We start from the raw sequence: 25,771 nt of genomic DNA, 5'->3' as shown, positions 1-25,771 counted from the left end.
AAACTCACCAAACTTTGCAGTCTCTTCGGGCCCGGCGAAAAATTTGATATTATGTAGTTGTCATAACAACGCGACTCTATAGCGCCACCTAGCGTAGAAAAATAAAAACCAATCCCGGCCCGTTTGAGCTAGAGCTACGAAAATTGGCAGGCACGTGTAGCACTACGAGACGCACAAAAAAGTCAGTGGAAGCCATTTCCTAAAATGTACAGGAAGTGAGCTATGAATTTTTTAATGTCCAATTTTGGCCTATTTTGGCACATTCACTGTGGTCATACTTTTTCCCCCTATGCAAACATTTTTCATCCCATTGACTTTAAACTTGGCATTTATCATCTCAAGACTTAAGAGAAAAACTAGGCAAAAAATCTTGCGTTTTCGAAATACTATATGACGGGGGCGGGGCATCAAATATTGCCTTTAAAATTTCATTTGTCCAGAAAGAGCAAATGCTGAATAACTCCCATGTACAAGCTCCAAAAAATCTCAAACTTCTCAGGCAACGTAATAGTCACGGCCTGAAAACACCTATATGAAAAAATTCAGTTATACATATAGCGCCACCTAGTGGTTACAATAAATGTCATACTTTACGTTTTTAGCTACTGTGCTGAGCTCGTTGAAGGGATCCAGTTGAAAATTGGTCAGAAAAGCCTTAAGATGTTGGTGATGCCCCACACCGAATATTGTAACTTTTCGCCAAAGGGCGTGGCCGCTACGGTGACGCAAAGTCTGAAGATTTTTCGTGACAATAAAAGCTGCATGAACTTGACCGAGATGATCCTATCTTCTCAAAATTTCACACATTTGATGAGAGTCCAGCCCTAAAGACATCTACGAACTTATATTTCATCTAACTGATAGCGCCACCTAGTGGCAATTTTTTTTCTTACGAATTTTCTTGTACATTTTTCTCCAAACACGTTAACTGGACCAACCTCATATTTGCTCAGATGGGGGTTTCGGCCTTCATGATGTCACAACACGAAGTATTGTGAGTTTTCGCGAATCGCTGTGGGCGTGGCTAAGCACTGTTCGCCAAGAAAACAACGCTAGTTTTGATGGTCTAAACATGCGCAGAAACTCATGAAACTTGGCACACACATCTGGCCTGGCAAAATGAGCAATATTTTATCATGTATTGTCCTATTTTTACAAAAATGACTCAATAGCGCCCCCTAGAAATTTTTAACGAAGCAGCCCCGATTGTACGTTTAAGCAAGATCTACGAAAATTTTTAGGTGTATGAGGGAGTCCAAGACCTACAAAAAAGTCTCTTGGACCCATGTGCTAAAATGAACAGGAAGTGAGCTATGAATTTTTGAATGTCCCATTTTTGACGATTTTTGCACATTTTCAGGGGGCATACTTTTGCCCACTTCTCCTACACATTTCATCCGACTGACTTTAGACTTGACCTGGACCATGTCAAGACCTGAGCCAACTACAGGCAGAAAAATCTTGACTTTTGGAAATACTATATGATGAGGGCGGGGCATCAAATTTTGTGTTTCGCACCGAAAAAGGATATGCTTAATAACTCCCCGGTACATGCTCCAAAAAATCCCAAACTTGACATGTATGTTTATAGTCAAACCCTGAAGGTATCTCTATGACAAAATTCAGTTATATATGCAGCGCCACCTAGCCCTTCAGGCGTGAAAAAAAAATACCCCACATACGGTATTTTGTACAAAAAATGTCAACTCATTCTAAGTGTGATAACTCCCATGTTCAAGCTCCAAAAAATCTCAAACTTCTCAGGCAACGTAATAGTCACGGCCTGAAAGCATCTATATGATAAAATTCAGTTATACATATAGCGCCACCTAGTGGTAACAATAAATGTCATACTTTACGTTTTTAGCTACTGTGCCGAGCTCGTTGAAGGGATCCAGTTGAAAATTGGTCAGAAAAGCCTTAAGATGTTGATCATGCCCCACACCGAATATTGTAACTTTTCGCCAAAGGGCGTGGCCGCTACGGTGACGCAAAGTCCGAAAATTTTTCGTGACAATAAAAGCTGCATGAACTTGACCCAGATGATCCTATCTTCTCAAAATTTCACACATTTGATGAGAGTCCAGCCCTTAAGACATCTACGAACTTATATTTCATCTCACTGATAGCGCCACCTAGTGGCAATTTTTTTTCTTACGAATTTTCTTGTACATTTTTCTCCAAACACGTTAACTGGACCAACCTCATATTTGCTCAGATGAGGGTTTCGGCCTTCATGATGTCACAACACGAAGTTTGTGAGTTTTCGCGAATCGCTGTGGCCGTGGCTAAGCACTGTTCGCCAAGAAAACAACGCCAGTTTTGAGGGTCTAAACATGCGCAGAAACTCATGAAACTTGGCACACACATCTGGCCTGGTAAAATGAACAATATTTTATTGTTGATTGTACTATTTTTACAAAAATGACTCAATAGCGCCCCCTAGAAATTTTTAACGAAGCAGCCCCGATTCTACGTTTAAGCAAGATCTACGAAAATTTTTACGTGTATGAGGGAGCCAAAGACCTACAAAAAAGTCTCTTGGACCCATATGCTAAAATGAACAGGAAGTGAGGTACGAATTTTTGAATGTCCCATTTTTGACGATTTTTGCACATTTTCAGGGGGCATACTTTTGCCCACTTCTCCTACATGTTTTATCCGACTGACTTATGACTTGACCTGGACCATGCCAAGACCTGAGCCAACAACAGACGGAAAAATCTTGACTTTTGGAAATACTATATGATGAGCGCGGGGCATCAAAATTTGTGTTTCGCACTGAAAAAGGATATGCTTAATAACTCCCCGATACATGCTCCAAAAAATCCCAAACTTGACATGTATGTTTATCGTCAAGGCCTGAAGGTATCTCTATGACAACATTCAGTTATATATGCAGCGCCACCTCGCCCTTGAGGCAAAACAAAAAAATACCCCACATACGGTATTTTGTACAAAAAATGTAAACTCATTCTAAGTGTGATAACTAAGTCATTTATGAATATTCTTTTACTTTCCACCACTCAAAATGTTCACTGGCATTAGACTTATCCAAACATGTACTTTTTTATTTATTTTTGATAGCCTCTAATGGACATTAAAAGCAATATCGTGAATGAAGGATATGCTTAATAACTCCACGGTACATGCTCCAAAAAAATCCCACACTTGACATGTATGTTTAGAGTCAAGGCTTGAAGGTATCCCTATGACAACATTCCATTATATATACAGCGCCACCTAGCCCTAGAGGCATAAAAAAAAATACACCAACTTAACGGTATTTTTACAAAAAAAAAAAAATCCACATGTCAAGGTTTATCATGCCATTTTCAAAGAAATTCTGCTTCCAATGTGCCGTACCTAAACTTGCCAGTACCCCAACGTGCCAGTACCCCAACGTGCAAGTACCCCAACGTGCAAGTACCCCAACGTCGCCCGGGCTGCGAGGGCCCTTTATAGCTGCTCGCAGCTCTAGTTATTCTTCTTCTTCTTCTTTTTCTTTGTTATTATTCTTTTCCGCAAACAACCACATTTTTGAGGCACTAAACATGAACGAAAACTCACCAAACTTTACACGCAGATCGGGCCTGGCGAAAAATTTGATATTTTAAAGTCGCCATACATGATAACAGAAAAATGGCTCTGTAGCGCCACCTACATAGGTTAAACGGATCCCTGTCCCGCTACGATTGTCCGACGGCTATGAAAATTGTGTGGCACCTGTAGCACATCCCAATGAACAAAAACCTCTTTGAAGTGTGTACCCTAAAGTAGACAGAAAGTGAGGTATGAGTATTTAAATGTCCAATTTTTGCCAATTTTTGCACATTTACAGGGGTCATACTTTTGCCCGCTTCTCCTACACGGTTAACCCGATTGACTTCAAACTTGGGCTGTACCATCTCAACACCTGGGACAACATCATGGTACAAAATCAAAAGTTTTTGACATACTATATGACGGTGGCGGGGCATCAAATTTACAGTTTCAAAATTCTTACTTAACGAAGCATTGCCGGTGGTACGTTTAACCTAGAGCTATGAAAATTGGTACACATATGTAACAGACTATGATCTACAAAAAAGCCTGTTGGTGCCATATGCTAAACCTAACAGGAAGTCCGCCAGAGGCGAGGCATCAAATTTTGTGTTTCAAAATTCTAACTTAATGAAGCATTCCCGGCTGTACATTTCACCTCGAGTTACCAAAATTTGAAGACATATGTAACAGCCCTCAAGGTACAAAAAACTCTTTTTGACCATATGCTAAACCGAACAGGAAGTCCGCCATTTTGCTTTACTTTGGAACGTGTTGCCATTTTTTGGGCCATTTCATAGGGGTCTTATTTTAACGAACTCCTCCTACAGAGTTTATCCGATCATCTCCAAACTTGGTGTGATTCATCTTAAGATGTTGAAGATGAAAAGTTATTGAAAGCTTTTTATTTCGTCGCACGCTGTTGCCGTGGCATGCACAGTTTGCAAAGGAAAAAATTCCTTCTTAATGAAGCATTCCCAGTTGTACGAAGCAGCTAGAGCTACGAAAATTTGGAGACAAATGTAACAGCCCACGATGTACAAAAAAGGCTCCTGGTGCCATGTGCTAGGGGCCGGGCATCACATTTTGAGCTAAAAAAACTCCTCTTAACGAAGCATTCCCGGTTGTACGTTTCACCTAGCGCTATGATAATTTAGAGGCATACATAAGAGCCCACGATGTACAAAAAAGTCTCTTGGAGCCATCTGCTAAACCAAACAGGAAGTCCGCCATTTTGATTTACGTTGGGATTTGTAGCCATTTTTTGTGGCCTTTTTTAGGGTCATATTTTAACGAACACCTCCTACAAAATTTATCCGACTGTCTTCAAACTTGGTGTGCTTCATCTTAAGATGTTTAAGATGCAAAGTTATCGAAAGTTATTTATTTTGTCGCACGCCGTTGTCATGGCGATGCATTGTTTGCCAAGTAAAATGCTGCTTTTTTTTGGTCTAAACGTGCAAAAACTCATGAAACTTTACACACACATCAGGCTTGTCATAAGCATGAATATTTTAGAGATTTCTTATTCAATTTGCAATAAATGGTTCAATAGCACCCTCTAGACATTTTTATGAAGCTTTTGCAAATGTTTTGTATTTTATGATTCAGCTAGATTTGTAAAAATTGGGATACCTATCAGCCTAAGACTTACAAAAAGGTTTCTAAAGCCATATGCTGAATCAAACAGGAAGTCTGCCATTTTTTGGGGCCTTTTATAGGGGTCATATTTTCAACAGAACTTATCAGATCGTCTTCATTCTTTGGCGTGTTTCATCTTAAGATATTTAAGATGAAAAGTTATTGAATTTTTTTATTTTGTCACACGCCTTTGCTGTAGCCATGCATTGTTTGTGAAGAAAAATGCTTTTTTGAGAGTCTAAATATGGGCGAAAACTCACAAAACTTTGCACACACACCAGACCTGTCTGGAACATGAATATTTTATTTAGAGATTTGTTGTGCAATTTGTAATAAATTGCTCAATAGCGCCCTCTAGACATTTTTGTGAAGTCTTTCCAATTATATGATTCAGCTAGATGTGTTTATATTGGCAGGCATGCCTAATATATTCAAAAAGTATTCTATATAGCCATGTGCCAATCCATTTTGATTTTATTTTGTTAATTGTGCATCATTTTTGGCCTTTCCATGAAACTTTACAAACACAAAGCCGGGCAAAAACGTTTACAATTTAGATGGTTTCCTATTTGACAGTACCCCAACATGCCAGGACCCCGACGTGCAAATACCCCAACGTGGCCCGGGTTGCGAGGGCCCTTTATAGCTGCTTGCAGCTCTAGTTATTATTATTATTCTTCTTCTTCTTTATTCTCCGCAAACGATCGCGATTTTGGGTACCTAAACATTCACGAAAACTCACCGAACTTTGCAGATTCCTCAGGCCCGGCGAAAAATTTGATATTATGAAGTCGTCATAACAATGCGACTCGATAGCGCCCCCTAGCGTAGAAAAATAAAAACCAAGCCCGGCACGTTTGAGCTAGAGCAACAAAAATTGGCAGGCACGTGTAGCACCCCGAGACGCACAAAAAAGTCTATTAGGACCATGTAGCTAAAATGTACAGGAAGTGAGCTATGAATTTTTTTATGTCCAATTTTGGCCTATTTTGGCACATTCACTGTGGTCATGCTTTTTCCCCCTTTGCAAACATTTTTCATCCAATTGACTTCAAACTTGGCATTTATCATCTCAAGACCTGAGAGAACAACTGGGCAAAACATCTTGCCTTTTCGAAATACTATATGACGGGGGCGGGGCATCAAATATTGCCTTTAAAATTTCATTTGTCCAGAAAGAGCAAATGCTTAATAACTCCCATGTACAAGCTCCAAAAAATCTCAAACTTCTCAGGCAACGTAATAGTCACGGCCTGAAAACATCTATATGAAAAAATTCAGTTATACATATAGCGCCACCTAGTGGTTACAATAAATGTCATACTTTACGTTTTTAGCTACTGTGCTGAGCTCGTTGAAGGGATCCAGTTGAAAATTGGTCAGAAAAGCCTTAAGATGTTGATGATGCCCCACACCGAATATTGTAACTTTTCGCCAAAGGGCGTGGCCGCTACGGTGACGCAAAGTCTGAAGATTTTTCGTGAAAATAAAAGCTGCATTAACTTGACCGAGATGATCCTATCTTCTCAAAATTTCACACATTTGATGAGAGTCCAGCTCTAAAGACATCTACTAACTTACATTTCATCTAACTGATAGCGCCACCTAGTGGCAATTTTTTTTCTTACGAATTTTCTTCTACGTTTTTCTCCAAACACGTTAACTGGACCTACCTCATATTTGCTCAGATGAGGGTTTCGGCCTTCATGATGTCACAACACGAAGTTTGTGAGTTTTCGCGAATTGCTGTGGGCGTGGCTAAGCGCTGTTCGCCAAGAAAACAACGCCAGTTTTGAGGGTCTAAACATGCACAGAAACTCCTGAAACTTGGCACACACATCTGGCCTGGTAAAATGAGCAATATTTTATTGTTGATTGTGCTATTTTTACAAAAATGACTCAATAGCGCCCCCTAGACGTTTTTAACGAAGCAGCCCCGGTTGTACGTTTAAGCAAGAACGACGAATATTTTTAGGTGTATGAGGGAGCCCAAGACCTACAAAAAAGTCTCTTGGACCCATATGCTAAAATGAACAGGAAGTGAGCTACGAATTTTTGAATGTCCCATTTTTGACAATTTTTGCACATTCACAGGGAGCAGACTTTTGCCCACTTCTCCTACACGTTTCATCTGACTGAGTTAAGACTTGACCTGGACCATGTCAAGACCTGAGCCAACGACAGGGGGAAAAATCTTGACCTTTCGAAATACTATATGATGAAGGCGGGGCATCAAAATTTGTGTTTAGCACTGAAAAAGGATATGCTTAATAACTCCCCGGTACATGCTCCAAAAAATCCCAAACTTGACATGTATGTTTATCGTCAAGGCCTGAAGCTATCTCTATGACAACATTCAGTTATATATGCAGCGCCACCTAGCCCTTGAGGCATGAAAAAAAAATACCCCACATACGGTATTTTGTACAAAAAATGTAAACTCATTCTAAGTGTGATAACTAAGTCATTTATGAATATTCTTTTAGTTCCCACCACTCAAAATGTTCACTGGCATCAGACTTATCCAAACATATATATATTTTTATTTATTTTTGATAGCCTCTGTGGACATTAAAAGCAATATCGTGAATGAAGGATATGCTTAATAACTCCACGGTACATGCTCCAAAAAAAATCCCACACTTGACATGTATGCTTATAATCAAGGCCTGAAGGTATCTCTATGACAACATTCAGTTATAAATACAGCGCCACCTAGCCGTTGAGGCTTATATAAAAAAAATTAAAAAAAATACCCCACATACGGTATTTTGTACAAAAAATGTACACTCATTCTAAGTGTGATAACGAAGTCATTTATGAATATTCTTTTAGTTTCCACCACTCAAATTGTTCACTGGCTTCACACCGATCCAAACGTATGTACGTTTCCATTTTGTTTTATTCATTTTTGATTGCCCCTTTGGACAATAAAAGTAAACATTGTGCAATGAGTACAACGAGCGATGATGTGTATATACACTTTTACAAAAAAATACCAATCAGGTCAACTCATTGCCTAAAAATAAATAAAGACGCTGATTTTTGCAGGTCTTAACAATCACCAAAATCCGTTGAGCTTGACAGACACTGGCAAAAAAAATATTCTACATGTAAACGTTTATTATGCCATTTTCAAAGAAATTTTGCTTCCAATATGCCAGTAACCCAACGTGCCAGTACCCCAACGTGCAAGTACCCCAACGTGCAAGGACCCCAACGTGGCCCGGGCTGCGAGGGCCCTTTATAGCTGCTCGCAGCTCTAGTTATTATTATTCTTCTTCTTCTTTATTCTCCGCAAACAATCGCGATTTTGGGTACCTAAATATTCACGAAAACTCACCGAACTTTGCACACTCCTCAGGTCCGGCGAAAAATTTGATATTATGAAGTCGTTATAACAACGCGACTCTATAGCGCCCCCTAGCATAGAAAAATAAAAACCAAGCCCGGCACGTTTGAGCTAGAGCAACGAAAATTGGCAGGCACGTGTAGCACCCCGAGACGCACAAAAAAGTCTATTGGGACCATGTAGCTAAAATGTACAGGAAGTGAGCTATGAATTTTTTAATGTCCAATTTTGGCCTATTTTGGCACATTCACTGTGGTCATGCTTTTTCCCCCTATGCAAACATTTTTCATCCCATTGACTTCAAACTTGGCATTTATCATCTCAAGACCTAAGAGAACAGCTGGGCAAAAAGTCTTGCCTTTTCGAAATACTATATGACGGGGGCGGGGCATCAAATATTGCCTTTAAAATTTCATTTGTCCAGAAAGAGCAAATGCTGAATAACTCCCATGTACAAGCTCCAAAAAATCTCAAACTTCTCAGGCAACGTAATAGTCACGGCCTAAAAACATCTATATGACAAAATTCAGTTCTACATATAGCGCCACCTAGTGGTTACAATAAATGTCATACTTTACGTTTTTAGCTACTGTGCTGAGCTCGTTGAAGGGATCCAGTTGAAAATTGGTCAGAAAAGCCTTAAGATGTTGATGATGCCCCACACCGAATATTGTAACTTTTCGCCAAAGGGCGTGGCCGCTACGGTGACGCAAAGTCTGAAGATTTTTCGTGACAATAAAAGCTGCATTAACCTGACCGAGATGATCCTATCTTCTCAAAATTTCACACATTTGATGAGAGTCCAGCTCTAAAGACATCTACTAACTTACATTTCATCTAACTGATAGCGCCACCTCGTGGCAATTTTTTTTCTTACGAATTTTCTTCTACGTTTTTCTCCAAACACGTTAACTGGACCTACCTCATATTTGCTCAGATGAGGGTTTCGGCCTTCATGATGTCACAACACGAAGTTTGTGAGTTTTCGCGAATTGCTGTGGGCGTGGCTAAGCGCTGTTCGCCAAGAAAACAACGCCAGTTTTGAGGGTCTAAACATGCACAGAAACTCCTGAAGCTTGGCACACACATCTGGCCTGGTAAAATGAGCAATATTTTATTGTTGATTGTGCTATTTTTAAAAAAATGACTCAATAGCGCCCCCTCGAAATTTTTAACGAAGCAGCCCCGGTTGTACGTTTAAGCAAGAACGACGAATATTTTTAGGTGTATGAGGGAGCTCAAGACCTACAAAAAAGTCTCTTGTACCCATATGCTAAAATGAACAGGAAGTGAGCTACGAATTTTTGAATGTCCCATTTTTGACGATTTTTGCACATTCACAGGGGGCAGACTTTTGCCCACTTCTCCTACACGTTTCATCCGACTGAGTTAAGACTTGGCCTGGACCATGTCAAGACCTGAGCCAACGACAGGGGGAAAAATTTTGACTTTTCGAAATACTATATGATGAGGGCGGGGCATCAAAATGTGTGTTTCGCAATGAAAAAGGATATGCTTGATAACTCCCCGGTACATGCTCCAAAAAATCCCAAACTTGACATGTATGTTTAACGTCAAGGCCTGAAGTTATCTCTATGACAACATTCAGTTATATATGCAGCGCCACCTAGCCCTTGAGGCATGAAAAAAAAATACCCCACATACGGTATTTTGTACAAAAAATGTAAACTCATTCTAAGTGTGATAACTAAGTCATTTATGAATATTCTTTTAGTTTCCACCACTCAATGTCACGGGGGGGGTGTGATGGACGGACCCAGAGGCGGAATGAACGGGCAGGGAAAAGTGGAATGACAGCAACTAGCATGACTTTATTGACTGTGGTGGGGAAGGACTGGACGAGACTGAAGTGGAGAAGACTGGGCTGGACGTGTACCCAGATCATGGCGAGGACTTGGCGTTGCGTGATGCAGAGACTTGGCGTGAGGCAGAGACTTGGCGTGAGGCAGAGACTTGGCGTGAGGCAGAGACTTGGCGTGAGGCAGAGACTTGGCGTGAGGCAGAGACTTGGCGTGAGGCAGAGACTTGGCGTGAGGCAGAGACTTGGCGTGAGGCAGAGGCTTGGCGTGAGGCAGAGGCTTGGCGTGATGCAGAAGACTTGGCGTGATGCAGAAGACTTGGCGTGATGCAGAAGACTTGGCGTGATGCAGAAGACTTGGCGTGATGCAGAAGACTTGGCGTGATGCAGAAGACTTGGCGTGATGCAGAAGACTTGGCGTGATGCAGAAGACTTGGCGTGATGCAGAAGACTTGACGTGATGCAGAAGACTTGACGTGATGCGGAAGACTTGGCGTGATGCGGAAGACTTGGTGTGATGCGGAAGACTTGGCGTGATGCGGAAGACTTGGCGTGATGCGGAAGACTTGGCGTGATGCGGAAGACTTGGCGTGACGCGGAAGACTTGGCGTGACGCGGAAGACTTGGCGTGACGTGGAAGACTTGGAAGACTTGGCGTGGAAGACTTTGTAGACTTGGCGTGGAAGACTTTGTAGACTTGGCGTGGAAGACTTTGTAGACTTGGCGTGGAAGACTTTGTAGACTCGGCGTGGAAGACTTTGTAGACTCGGCGTGGAAGACTTAGTAGACTCGGCGTGGAAGACTTAGTAGACTTGGCGTGGAAGACTTGGTAGACTTTGGCGATAAAGACTGGGTAGACTTGGCCCTAAAGACACCACTGTGACTAAACATGTAGACAAGCACCCTGCAGACATTCCAGCAGCAAACATTCAGCAAACAATGCTCCCACACCCGCGTGAGACAAACACCACTCCCTTATACCAACACTAATGACAATAACCGGACACACCTGGGAGACACAGCAGGGAGGGGGAACCAATCAGCACTACACATCAGGAAGGGAAGACACAAGCAGGTGGACAAGGTTAACATAACGAGACTGGGGAAGAAGACCGGAACACCAACAACCAACACTCACCAAAATAAAACAAAAACCCAAACAAACTGAAACGTGACAGTACCCCCCCACCAAGGGACGGCTCCCAGACGTCCCTAAAACAAAAACAAGCCAAAACGGGGAGGGCGGGGACGGGAAGGGAGCTAAACCCTGCCCCTAATCAGGGTACGAATATGAATTAATTAAGGGCCGAAAAACTGCCTTACAAAATTCCATAAATTCTGGATCGGGGGGCGGCCCAGGAGGCGGCATTATTGCGGGCTCATGGGGCGAAAACAGGGGTGGCGCCGCCAAGGGCCGGTTCCCGCGGTGGGCCCTTCTCTTGCGCCGCCTGGCGCTGGGTCCCGGGTCGGCCGCCATTACCGCGCTGTCCAGGGCGGATTCCAAGACCGGAGACTTTGGCAGGGGCGGAGGTGAGGAAGCTGGGGACTCTGGCTGGGGAAGAGACGAGGAAACTGGGGACTTTGGCTGCGGCAGAGACGAGGAATCTGGGGACTTTGGCTGGGGCAGAGACGAGGAAACTGGGGACTTTGGCTGGGGCAGAGACGAGGAAACTGGGGATTTGACCTGGGGCAGAGACGAGGAAACTTGAGACTTTGGCTGGGGCTGTGACGAGAAAACTTGAGACTTGACTTGGGGCAGAGATGAGGAAGCGGGAGAAGGCGGCAACTCTGCCGTGACGAGGGGACCTGAGATGCCAATTGGCCGCGACGAGGGGACCTGAGACGCCAGGGGCTTAGGCTGCACAGGCGCTGCGGCCCGGGGCTGCGGAGGCAGCGGCGCAGGCGTTGCGGTCAAGGGCTGCGGCGGCAGCGGCGCAGGCGAAGCGGCCAGGGACTGCGGCGGCAACGGCGCAGGCGAAGCGGCCAGGGACTGCGGCGGCAGCGGCGCAGGCGAAGCGGCCAGGGGCTGCGGCGGCAGCGGCGCAGGCGAAGCGGCCAGGGGCTGTGGCGGCAGCGGCGCAGGCGAAGCGGCCAGGGGCTGCGGCGGCAGCGGCGCAGGCGAAGCGGCCAGGGGCTGCGGCGGCAGCGGCGCAGGCGTTGCGGCCATGGGCTGCGGCGGCAGCGGCACAGGCGTTGCATCCGGGACCGGCAGCGACGAAGTGGCCGGGGGCTGAAGCGGCAGCAGCGGCACAGGCAAAGAGGCCAGGGGCTGAAGCGGCACAGGCGTGGCATTCTTGGGCTGCCGAGGTGCCAGGACGAGGGCCTGGAGCCGGCGGGGCGCCGGAACGGGGTCCTGAGGCCGGCGCGGAACGGGGTCCTGAGGCCAACGGGGACTTGGAACCTCCGCTGGGTCCGGGTTGGTGGGAGCATTCTGTCACGGGGGGGGTGTGATGGACGGACCCAGAGGCGGAATGAACGGGCAGGGAAAAGTGGAATGACAGCAACTAGCATGACTTTATTGACTGTGGTGGGGAAGGACTGGACGAGACTGAAGTGGAGAAGACTGGGCTGGACGTGTACCCAGATCATGGCGAGGACTTGGCGTTGCGTGATGCAGAGACTTGAGAGCGCCACCTAGTGGTTACAATAAATGTCATACTTTACGTTTTTAGCTACTGTGCTGAGCTCGTTGAAGGGATCCAGTTGAAAATTGGTCAGAAAAGCCTTAAGATGTTGATGATGCCCCACACCGAATATTGTAACTTTTCGCCAAAGGGCGTGGCCGCTACGGTGACGCAAAGTCTGAAGATTTTTCGTGACAATAAAAGCTGCATTAACTTGACCGAGATGATCCTATCTTCTCAAAATTTCACACATTTGATGAGAGTCCAGCTCTAAAGACATCTACTAACTTACATTTCATCTAACTGATAGCGCCACCTAGTGGCAATTTTTTTTCTTACGAATTTTCTTCTACGTTTTTCTCCAAACACGTTAACTGGACCTCCCTCATATTTTCTCAGATGAGGGTTTCGGCCTTCATGATGTCACAACACGAAGTTTGTGAGTTTTCGCGAATTGCTGTGGGCGTGGCTAAGCGCTGTTCGCCAAGAAAACAACGCCAGTTTTGAGGGTCTAAACATGCACAGAAACTCCTGAAGCTTGGCACACACATCTGGCCTGGTAAAATGAGCAATATTTTATTGTTGATTGTGCTATTTTTACAAAAATGACTCAATAGCGCCCCCTCGAAATTTTTAACGAAGCAGCCCCGGTTGTACGTTTAAGCAAGAACGCCGAATATTTTTAGGTGTATGAGGGACCCCAAGACCTACAAAAAAGTCTCTTGTACCCATATGCTAAAATGAACAGGAAGTGAGCTACGAATTTTTGAATGTCCCATTTTTGACGATTTTTGCACATTCACAGGGGGCAGACTTTTGCCCACCTCTCCTACACGTTTCATCCGACTGAGTTAAGACTTGGCCTGGACCATGTCAAGACCTGAGCCAACGACAGGGGGAAAAATTTTGACTTTTCGAAATACTATATGATGAGGGCGGGGCATCAAAATTTGTGTTTCGCAATGAAAAAGGATATGCTTGATAACTCCCCGGTACATGCTCCAAAAAATCCCAAACTTGACATGTATGTTTATCGTCAAGGCCTGAAGGTATCTCTATGACAACATTCAGTTATATATGCAGCGCCACCTAGCCCTTGAGGCATAAAAAAAAAATACCCCACATACGGTATTTTGTACAAAAAATGTAAACTCATTCTAAGTGTGATAACGAAGTCATTTATGAATATTCTTTTAGTTTCCACCACTCAAAATGTTCACTGGCATCAGACTTATCCAAACATATATATATTTTTATTTATTTTTGATAGCCTCTATGGACATTAAAAGCAATATCGTGAATGAAGGATATGCTTAATAACTCCACGGTACATGCTCCAAAAAAAATCCCACACTTGACATGTATGCTTATAATCAAGGCCTGAAGGTATCTCTATGACAACATTCAGTTATAAATACAGCGCCACCTAGCCGTTGAGGCTTATATAAAAAAAAATAAAAAAAAATACCCCACATACGGTATTTTGTACAAAAAATGTACACTCATTCTAAGTGTGATAACTAAGTCATTTATGAATATTCTTTTAGTTTCCACCACTCAAATTGTTCACTGGCTTCACACCGATCCAAACGTATGTACGTTTCCATTTTGTTTTATTCATTTTTGATTGCCCCTTTGGACAATAAAAGTAAACATTGTGCAATGAGTACAACGAGCGATGATGTGTATATACACTTTTACAAAAAAATACCAATCAGGGCAACTCATTGCCTAAAAATAAATAAGGACGCTGATTTTTGCAGGTCTTAACAATCACCAAAATCCGTTGAGCTTGACAGACACTGGCAAAAAAAATATTCTACATGTAAACGTTTATTATGCCATTTTCAAAGAAATTTTGCTTCCAATATGCCAGTACCCCAACGTGCCAGTACCCCAACGTGCAAGTACCCCAACGTGGCCCGGGCTGCGAGGGCCCTTTATAGCTGCTCGCAGCTCTAGTTAGGGCCCGAGCAGCGACCGCTGCGAGGTCCCTATTGTTTTTGTAAAAATTATTATTATTATTATTATTATTAGGGCCCGAGCAGCGACCGCTGCGAGGTCCCTATTGTTTTTGTAAAAATTATTATTATTATTCTTCTTCTTCTTAATTCTCCGCAAACAATCGCAATTTTGGGTACCTAAATATTCACGAAAACTCACCGAACTTTGCACACTCCTCAGGTCCGGCGAAAAATTTGATATTATGAAGTCGTTATAACAACGCGACTCTATAGCGCCCTCTAGCATAGAAAAATAAAAACCAAGCCCGGCACGTTTGAGCTAGAGCAACGAAAATTGGCAGGCACGTGTAGCACCCCGAGACGCACAAAAAAGTCTATTGGGACCATGTAGCTAAAATGTACAGGAAGTGAGCTATGAATTTTTTAATGTCCAACTTTGGCCTATTTTGGCACATTCACTGTGGTCATGCTTTTTCCCCCTATGCAAACATTTTTCATCCCATTGACTTCAAACTTGGCATTTATCATCTCAAGACCTAAGAGAACAGCTGGGCAAAAAGTCTTGCCTTTTCGAAATACTATATGACGGGGGCGGGGCATCAAATATTGCCTTTAAAATTTCATTTGTCCAGAAAGAGCAAATGCTGAATAACTCCCATGTACAAGCTCCAAAAAATCTCAAACTTCTCAGGCAACGTAATAGTCACGGCCTAAAAACATCTATATGACAAAATTCAGTTATACATATAGCGCCACCTAGTGGTTACAATAAATGTCATACTTTACGTTTTTAGCTACTGTGCTGAGCTCATTGAAGGGATCCAGTTGAAAATTGGTCAGAAAAGCCTTAAGATGTTGATGATGCCCCACACCGAATATTGTAACTTTTCGCCAAAGGGCGTGGCCGCTACGGTGACGCAAAGTCTGAAGATTTTTCGTGACAATAAAAGCTGCATTAACTTGACCGAGATGATCCTATCTTCTCAAAATTTCACACATTTGATGAGAGTCCAGCTCTAAAGACATCTACTAACTTACATTTCATCTAACTGATAGCGCCACCTAGTGGCAATTTTTTTTCTTACGAATTTTCTTCTACGTTTTTCTCCAAACACGTTAACTGGACCTACCTCATATTTGCTCAGAAGAGGGTTTCGGCCTTCATGATGTCACAACACGAAGTTTGTGAGTTTTCGCGAATTGCTGTGGGCGTGGCTAAGCGCTGTTCGCCAAGAAAACAACGCCAGTTTTGAGGGTCTAAACATGCACAGAAACTCCTGAAACTTGGCACACACATCTGGCCTGGTAAAATGAGCAATATTTTATTGTTGATTGTGCTATTTTTACAAAAATGACTCAATAGCGCCCCCTCGAAATTTTTAACGAAGCAGCCCCGGTTGTACGTTTAAGCAAGAACGACGAATATTTTCAGGTGTATGAGGGAGCCCAAGACCTACAAACAAGTCTCTTGTACCCATATGCTAAAATGAACAGGAAGTGAGCTACGAATTTTTGAATGTCCCATTTTTGACGATTTTTGCACATTCACAGGGGGCAGACTTTTGCCCACCTCTCCTACACGTTTCATCCGGCTGAGTTAAGACTTGGCCTGGACCATGTCAAGACCTGAGCCAACGACAGGGGGAAAAAATTAGACTTTTCGAAATACTATATGATGAGGGCGGGGCATCAAAATTTGTGTTTCACAATGAAAAAGGATATGCTTGATAACTCCCCGGTACATGCTCCAAAAAATCCCAAACTTGACATGTATGTTTATCGTCAAGGCCTGAAGTTATCTCTATGACAACATTCAGTTATATATGCAGCGCCACCTAGCCCTTGAGGCATGAAAAAAAAATACCCCACATACGGTATTTTGTACAAAAAATGTAAACTCATTCTAAGTGTGATAACGAAGTCATTTATGAATATTCTTTTAGTTTCCACCACTCAAAATGTTCACTGGCATCAGACTTATCCAAACATATATATATTTTTATTTATTTTTGATAGCCTCTATGGACATTAAAAGCAATATCGTGAATGAAGGATATGCTTAATAACTCCACGGTACATGCTCCAAAAAAAATCCCACACTTGACATGTATGCTTATAATCAAGGCCTGAAGGTATCTCTATGACAACATTCAGTTATAAATACAGCGCCACCTAGCCCTTGAGGCTTATATAAAAAAAAATAAAAAATACCCCACATACGGTATTTTGTACAAAAAATGTACACTCATTCTAAGTGTGATAACTAAGTCATTTATGAATATTCTTTTAGTTTCCACCACTCAAATTGTTCACTGGCTTCACACCGATCCAAACGTATGTACGTTTCCATTTTGTTTTATTCATTTTTGATTGCCCCTTTGGACAATAAAAGTAACATTGTGCAATGAGTACAACGAGCGATGATGTGTATATACACTTTTACAAAAAAATACCAATCAGGGCAACTCATTGCCTAAAAATAAAGGACGCTGATTTTTGCAGGTCTTAACAATCACAAAAACCCGTTGAGCTTGATACACACACTGGCAAAAAAATATTCTACATGTAAACGTTTATTATGCCATTTTCAAAGAAATTTTGCTTCCAATATGCCAGTACCCCAATGTGCCAGTACCCCAACGTGCAAGTACCCCAACGTGCAAGGACCCCAACGTGGCCCGGGCTGCGAGGGCCCTTTATAGCTGCTCGCAGCTCTAATTATTAGGGCCCGAGCAGCGACCGCTGCGAGGTCCCTATTGTTTTTGTAAAAATTATTATTATTATTCTTCTCCGTAAACGATCGCATTTTTAAGGGCCTAAACATTTCCGAAAACTCACCAAACTTTGCAGTCTCTTCGGGCCCGGCGAAAAATTTGATATTATGTAGTTGCCATAACAATGCGACTCTATAGCGCCCCCTAGCGTAGAAAATTAAAAACCAATCCCGGCCCGTTTGACCTAGAGCTACGAAAATTGCCAGGCACGTGTAGCACCCCGACACGCACAAAAAAGTCAGTGGAAGCCATTTCCTAAAATGTACAGGAAGTGAGCTATGAATTTTTGAATGTCCAATTTTGGCCCATTTTGGCCCATTCACTGTGGTCATACTTTTTTCCCCTTTGCAAATATTTTTCAGCCAGTTGACTTCAAACTTGCCATGTGTCATCTCAAGACCCAAGACAACAACTGGGCAAAATATCTTGACTTTTTGGAATACTATATGACGGGGGCGGGGCATCAAATATTGCCTTTAAAATTTAATTTGTCCAGAAAGACAAAATGCTGAATAACTCCCATGAACAAGCTCCAAAAAATCTCAAACTTCTCATGCAACTTAATAGTCACGGCCTGAAAAAATCTATATGATACAATTCTGTTATATATATAGCGCCACCTAGTGGTGACAATAAATGTCATACTTTACGTTTTTAGCTACTGTGCCAAGCTCTTTGAAGGGATCCAGTTGAAAATTGGTCAGACAAGCCTTAAGATGTTGATCATGCCCCACACCGAATATTGTAACTTTTCACCAAAGGGCGTGGCCTCTACGGTGCCGCAAAATCTGGTAATTTTTCGTGGCAATAAAAGCTGCTTTTACTTGATCCAGGTAATCCTATCTTCTCAAAATTTCACACATTTGATGAGAGTCCAGCCCTTAAGACATCTACGAACTTATATTTCATCTTACTGTTAGCGCCACCGTCCGGCAATTTTTTTTTTTACGATTTTTCTTAAATGTTTTTCTCCAACCACATTAACTGCACCTACCTCATATTTGCTCAGATGAGGGTTTCGGTCTTCATGATGTCACAACACGAAGTTTGTGAGTTTTCGCGAATCGCTGTGGGCGTGGCTAAGCGCTGTTCGCCAAGAAAGCAACACCAATTTTGAGGGCCTAAACCGGCACAGAAATGCATGAAACTTGGCACACACATCTGGCCTGGCAAAATGAGCGATATTTTATCCTGGATTGTGCTATTTTTACAGAAATGACTCAATAGCGCCCCCTAGAAAACTTTAATGAAGCAGCCCCGGTTGTACGTTTAAGCAAGATCTACGAAAATTTTTAGGTGTATGAGGGAGCCCAAGACCTACAAAAAAGTCTCTTGGACCCATATGCTAAAATGAACCGGAAGTGAGCTACGAATTTTTGAATGTCCCATTTTTTACGATTTTAGCACATTTACAGGGGGCATACTTTTACCCACTTCTCCTACACGTTTCATCCGACTGACTTCAGACTTGACCTGGGCTATGTCAAGACCTGAGCCAACGACAGGGAGAAAAATCTTGACTTTTCTAAATACTATATGATGAGGGCGGGGCATCAAAATTTGTGTTTCGCAATGAAAAATTATATGCTTAATAACTCTCCGGTACATGCTCCAAAAAATCCCAAACTTGACATGTATGTTTATAGTCAAGGCCTGAAGCTATCTCTATGACAACATTCAGTTATATATGCAGCGCCACCTAGCCCTTGAGGCATAAAAAAAAAATACCCCACTTACGGTATTTTTACAAAAATTGTAAACTCATTCTCAGTGTGATCACGAAGTCATTTATGAATATTCTTTTACTTTCCACCACTCAAAATGTTCACTGGCATCAGACCTATCCAAACATACGTATTTTTTTATTTAGTTTTATTTATTTTTGATAGCCTCTATAAACAATAACAGCAACATTGTGCAATGAGTACGAGCGATGATGTGTATATATACTTTTACAAAAAATACAAATCAGCAATATTGTGAATGAAGGCTATGCTTAATAACTCACAGGTACATGCTCCAAAAAAATCCCATACTTAAAATGTATATTTATAGTCAAGGCCTGAAGGTATCTCTATGACAAAAATCAGTTATAAACTAGAGCTGCGAGCAGCTATAAAGGGCCCTCGCAGCCCGGGCCACGTTGGGGTCCTTGCACGTTGGGGTACTTGCACGTTGGGGTACTGGCACGTTGGGGTACTGGCACATTGGAAGCAAAATTTCTTTGAAAATGGCATAATAAACGTTTACATGTAGAATATTTTTTTGCCAGTGTGTGTGTCAAGCTCAACGGGTTTTGGTGATTGTTAAGACCTGCAAAAATCAGCGTCCTTTTTTATTTTTAGGCAATGAGTTGCCCTGATTGGTATTTTTTGTAAAAGTGTATATATACATCATCGCTCGTTGTACTCATTGCACAATGTTACTTTTATTGTCCAAAGGGGCAATCAAAAATGAATAAAACAAAATGGAAACGTACATACGTTTGGATCGGTGTGAAGCCAGTGAACAATTTGAGTGGTGGAAACTAAAAGAATATTCATAAATGACTTAGTTATCACACTTAGAATGAGTGTACATTTTTTGTACAAAATACCGTATGTGGGGTATTTTTTTTTTTTTTATATAAGCCTCAAGGGCTAGGTGGCGCTGTATTTATAACTGAATGTTGTCATAGAGATACCTTCAGGCCTTGATTATAAGCATACATGTCAAGTGTGGGATTTTTTTTTGGAGCATGTACCGTGGAGTTATTAAGCATATCCTTCATTCACGATATTGCTTTTAATGTCCATAGAGGCTATCAAAAATAAATAAAAATATATATATGTTTGGATAAGTCTGATGCCAGTGAACATTTTGAGTGGTGGAAACTAAAAAAATATTCATAAATGACTTAGTTATCACACTTAGAATGAGTGTACATTTTTTGTACAAAATACCGTATGTGGGGTATTTTTTTTTCATGCCTCAAGGGCTAGGTGGCGCTGCATATATAATTGAATGTTGTCATAGAGATAACTTCAGGCCTTGACGATAAACATACATGTCAAGTTTGGGATTTTTTGGAGCATGTACCGGGGAGTTATCAAGCATATCCTTTTTCATTGTGAAACACAAATTTTGATGCCCCGCCCTCATCATATAGTATTTCGAAAAGTCAAAATTTTTCCCCCTGTCGTTGGCTCAGGTCTTGACATGGTCCAGGCCAAGTCTTAACTCAGTCGGATGAAACGTGTAGGAGAAGTGGGCAAAAGTCTGCCCCCTGTGAATGTGCAAAAATCGTCAAAAATGGGACATTCAAAAATTCGTAGCTCACTTCCTGTTCATTTTAGCATATGGGTACAAGAGACTTTTTTGTAGGTCTTGGGCTCCCTCATACACTTAAAAATATTCGGCGTTCTTGCTTAAACGTACAACCGGGGCTGCTTCGTTAAAAATTTCAAGGGGGCGCTATTGAGTCATTTTTGTAAAAATAGCACAATCAACAATAAAATATTGCTCATTTTACCAGGCCAGATGTGTGTGCCAAGTTTCAGGAGTTTCTGTGCATGTTTAGACCCTCAAAACTGGCGTTGTTTTCTTGGCGAACAGCGCTTAGCCACGCCTACAGCAATTCGCGAAAACTCACAAACTTCGTGTTGTGACATCATGAAGGCCGAAACCCTCCTCTGAGCAAATATGAGGTAGGTCCAGTTAACGTGTTTGGAGAAAAACGTAGAAGAAAATTCGTAAGAAAAAAAATTGCCACTAGGTGGCGCTATCAGTTAGATGAAATGTAAGTTAGTAGATGTCTTTAGAGCTGGACTCTCATCAAATGTGTGAAATTTTGAGAAGATAGGATCATCTCGGTCAAGTTAATGCAGCTTTTATTTTCACGAAAAATCTTCAGATTTTGCGTCACCGTAGCGGCCACGCCCTTTGACGAAAAGTTACAATATTCGGTGTGGGGCATGATCAACATCTTAAGGCTTTTCTGACCAATTTTCAAATGGATCCCTTCAACAAGCTCAGCACAGTAGCTAAAAACGTAAAGTATGACATTTATTGTAACCACTAGGTGGCGCTATATGTATAACTGAATTTTGTCATATAGATGTTTTCAGGCTGTGACTATTACGTTGCCTGAGAAGTTTGAGATTTTTTGGAGCTTGAACATGGGAGTTATTAAGCATTTGCTCTTTCTGGACAAATGAAATTTTAAAGGCAATATTTGATGCTCCGCCCCCGTCGTATAGTATTTCTAAAAGGCAAGATGTTTTGCCCAGCTGTTCTCTTAGGTCTTGAGATGATAAATGCCAAGTTTGAAGTCAATTGGATGAAAAATGTTTGCAAAGGGGGAAAAAGCATGACCACAGTGATCGTGCCAAAATAGGCCAAAATTGGACATTAAAAAATTCATAGCTCACTTCCTGTACATTTTAGCTACATGGTCCCAATAGACTTTTTTGTGCGTCTCGGGGTGCTACACGTGCCTGCCAATTTTCGTTGCTCTAGCTCAAACGTGTCGGGCTTGGTTTTTATTTTTCTACGCTAGGGGGCGCTATAGAGTCGCGTTGTTATAACGACTTCATAATATAAAATTTTTCGCCGGACCTGAGGAGTGTGCAAAGTTTGGTGAGTTTTCGTGAATATTTAGGTACCCAAAATCGCGATTGTTTGCGGAGAATAAAGAATAATAATAATAATAATAATAATAATAATAATAACTAGAGCTGCGAGCAGCTATAAAGGGCCCTCGCAGCCCGGGCCACGTTGGGGTACTTGCACGTTGGGGAACTTGCACGTTGGGGTACTCGCACGTTGGGGTACTGGCACATTATGAGCAAAATTTCTTTGAACATGGCATGACAAACCTTTACATGTGATTTTTTTTTTGCCAGGTGTGATGTGTGTGACAAGCTCAATGTGTTTTGGTGATTGTCAAGATGTGCAAAAATCAGCTTCATTTTTTATTTTTAGGGAATGAGTTGACCTGACTGTTTTTTTTTTGCAAAAGTATGTATACCCATCATCGCTTGTACTCATTGCACAATGTTGCTTTTATTGTCCATAGAGGCGATCAAAAAAAATGAAACTGAATAAAAAAACTACTGTTGTTTGGATCGGTCTGATACCAGTGAACATCTTGAGTAGTGGAAAGTAAAAGAATATTCATAAATGACTTAGTTATAACACTTACGAGTTCACAAATTTTGTTCAAAATACCGTGTTTTTTTTTTTTTTTTTTTTTTTTTTTTTTTTAATGCCTCAAGGACTAGGTGGCGCAGTATTTATCACTGAATTTTGTCATAGAGATACCTTCAGGCCTTGACTATAAATATACATGTTAAGTGTGGGATTTTTTGGAGCATGTACCGGGGAGTTATTCAGCATATCCTTCATTCACGTTACTGCTTTTAACGTCAATAGAGGCTATCAAAAATAAATAAAACTAAATAAAAAATACGTATGTTTGGATAGGTCTGATGCTAGTGAAAATTTTGAGTGGTGGAAAGTAAAAGAATATTCATAAATGACTTAGTTATCACACTTAGAATGAGTTTACATTTTTTGTACAAAATACCGTATGTGGGGTATTTTTTTGTTTTGCCTCAAGGGCTAGGTGGCGCTGCATATATAACTGAATGTTGTCATAGAGATACCTTCAGGCCTTGACTATGAGCATACATGTCAAGTTTGGGATTTTTTGGAGGATGTACTGGGAAGTTATTAAGCATATCCTTTTTCAGTTCGAAACACAAAGTTTGATGCCCCGCCTTCATCATATAGTATTTCGAAAAGTCAAGATTTTCCCCCCTGTCGTTGGCTCAGGTCTTGACATGGTCCAGGTCAAGTCTGAAGTCAGTCGGATGAAACGTGTAGGAGAAGTGGGCAAAAGTATGCCCCCTGTAAATGTGCAAATATCGTCAAAAATGGGACATTCAAAAATTCATAGCTCACTTCCTGTTCATTTTAGCATGTAGGCCCAAGAGACTTTTTTGTAGGTCTTGGGCTCCCTCATACACCTAAAAATATTCGTCGTTCTTGCTTAAACGTACAACCGGGGCTGCTTCGTTAAAAATTTCTAGGGGGCGCTATTGAGTCATTTTTGTAAAAATAGCACAATCAACAATAAAATGTTGCTCATTTTACCAGGCCAGATGTGTGTGCCAAGTTTCATGAGTTTCTGTGCATGTTTAGACCCTCAAAACTGGCGTTGTTTTCTTGGCGAACAGCGCTTAGCCACGCCCACAGCAATTCGCGAAAACTCACAAACTTCGTGTTGTGACATCATGAAGGCCGAAACCCTCAACATTTGTCACACTTAGAATGAGTGTACATTTTTTGTACAAAATACCGTATGTGGGGTATTATTTTTTTAATATATATATATATATATATATATATATATATGCCTCAAGGGCTAGGTGGCGCTGTATTTATAACTGAATTTTGTCATAGAGATACCTTCACGCCTTGACTATAAATATACATGTCAAGTTTGGGATTTTTTGAAGCATGCACCGGGGAGTTATTAAGCATATCCTTCATTCACGATATTGCTTTTAATGTCCACAGAGGCTATCAAAAATAAATAAAAATATATATATGTTTGGATAAGTCTGATGCCAGTGAACATTTTGAGTGGTGGAAACTAAAAGAATATTCATAAATGACTTAGTTATCACACTTAGAATGAGTTTACATTTTTTGTACAAAATACCGTATGTGGGGTATTTTTTTTTTATGCCTCAAGGGCTAGGTGGCGCTGCATATATAACTGAATGTTGTCATAGAGATACTTTCAGGCCTTGATGATAAACATACATGTCAAGTTTGGGATTTTTTGGAGCATGTACCGGGGAGTTATTAAGCATATCCTTTTTCAGTGCGAAACACAAATTTTGATGCCCCGCCTTCATCATATAGTATTTCGAAAAGTCAAGATTTTTCCCCCTGTCGTTGGCTGAGGTCTTGACATGGTCCAGGTCAAGTCTGAAGTCAGTCGGATGAAACGTGTAGGAGAAGTGGGCAAAAGTCTGCCCCCTGTGAATGTGCAAAAATCGTCAAAAATGGGACATTCAAAAATTCGTAGCTCACTTCCTGTTCATTTTAGCATATGGGTACAAGAGACTTTTTTGTAGGTCTTGGGGTCCCTCATACACCTAAAAATATTCGGCGTTCTTGCTTAAACGTACAACCGGGGCTGCTTCGTTAAAAATTTCGAGGGGGCGCTATTGAGTCATTTTTGTAAAAATAGCACAATCAACAATAAAATATTGCTCATTTTACCAGGCCAGATGTGTGTGCCAAGTTTCAGGAGTTTCTGTGCATGTTTAGACCCTCAAAACTGGCGTTGTTTTCTTGGCGAACAGCGCTTAGCCACGCCTACAGCAATTCGCGAAAACTCACAAACTTTGTGTTGTGACATCATGAAGGCCGAAACCCTCCTCTGAGCAAATATGAGGTAGGTCCAGTTAACGTGTTTGGAGAAAAACGTAGAAGAAAATTCGTAGGAAAAAAAATTGCCACTAGGTGGCGCTATCAGTTAGATGAAATGTAAGTTAGTAGATGTCTTTAGAGCTGGACTCTCATCAAATGTGTGAAATTTTGAGAAGATAGGATCATCTCGGTCAAGTTAATGCAGCTTTTATTGTCACGAAAAATCTTCAGACTTTGCGTCACCGTAGCGGCCACGCCCTTTGGCGAAAAGTTACAATATTCGGTGTGGGGCATGATCAACATCTTAAGGCTTTTCTGACCAATTTTCAACTGGATCCCTTCAACGAGCTCAGCACAGTAGCTAAAAACGTAAAGTATGACATTTATTGTAACCACTAGGTGGCGCTATATGTATGACTGAATTTTGTCATATAGATGTTTTCAGGCCGTGACTATTACGTTGCCTGAGAAGTTTGAGATTTTTTGGAGCTTGTACATGGGAGTTATTCAGCATTTGCTCTTTCTGGAAAAATGAAATTTTAAAGGCAATATTTGATGCCCCGCCCCCGTCATATAGTATTTCGAAAAGGCAAGACTTTTTGCCCAACTGTTCTCTTAGGTCTTGAGAT

At 41.6% G+C, this 25,771-nt stretch overlaps 1 protein-coding gene across 9 annotated transcripts in view; it reads right to left on the bottom strand.

Annotated features, from left to right (window-relative positions):
- Window positions 1-25,771, bottom strand: part of bcas3 (BCAS3 microtubule associated cell migration factor) — a 1,025,650-nt gene that overhangs the window by 752,945 nt on the left and 246,934 nt on the right. The window lies entirely within an intron of this gene.

The sequence above is a fragment of the Festucalex cinctus genome, chromosome 13 (assembly GCF_051991245.1).
Source record: "Festucalex cinctus isolate MCC-2025b chromosome 13, RoL_Fcin_1.0, whole genome shotgun sequence".
NCBI classification, from domain to species: Eukaryota; Metazoa; Chordata; class Actinopteri; order Syngnathiformes; family Syngnathidae; genus Festucalex; species Festucalex cinctus.
This window is presented reverse-complemented; position numbering and strand designations above follow the sequence as displayed.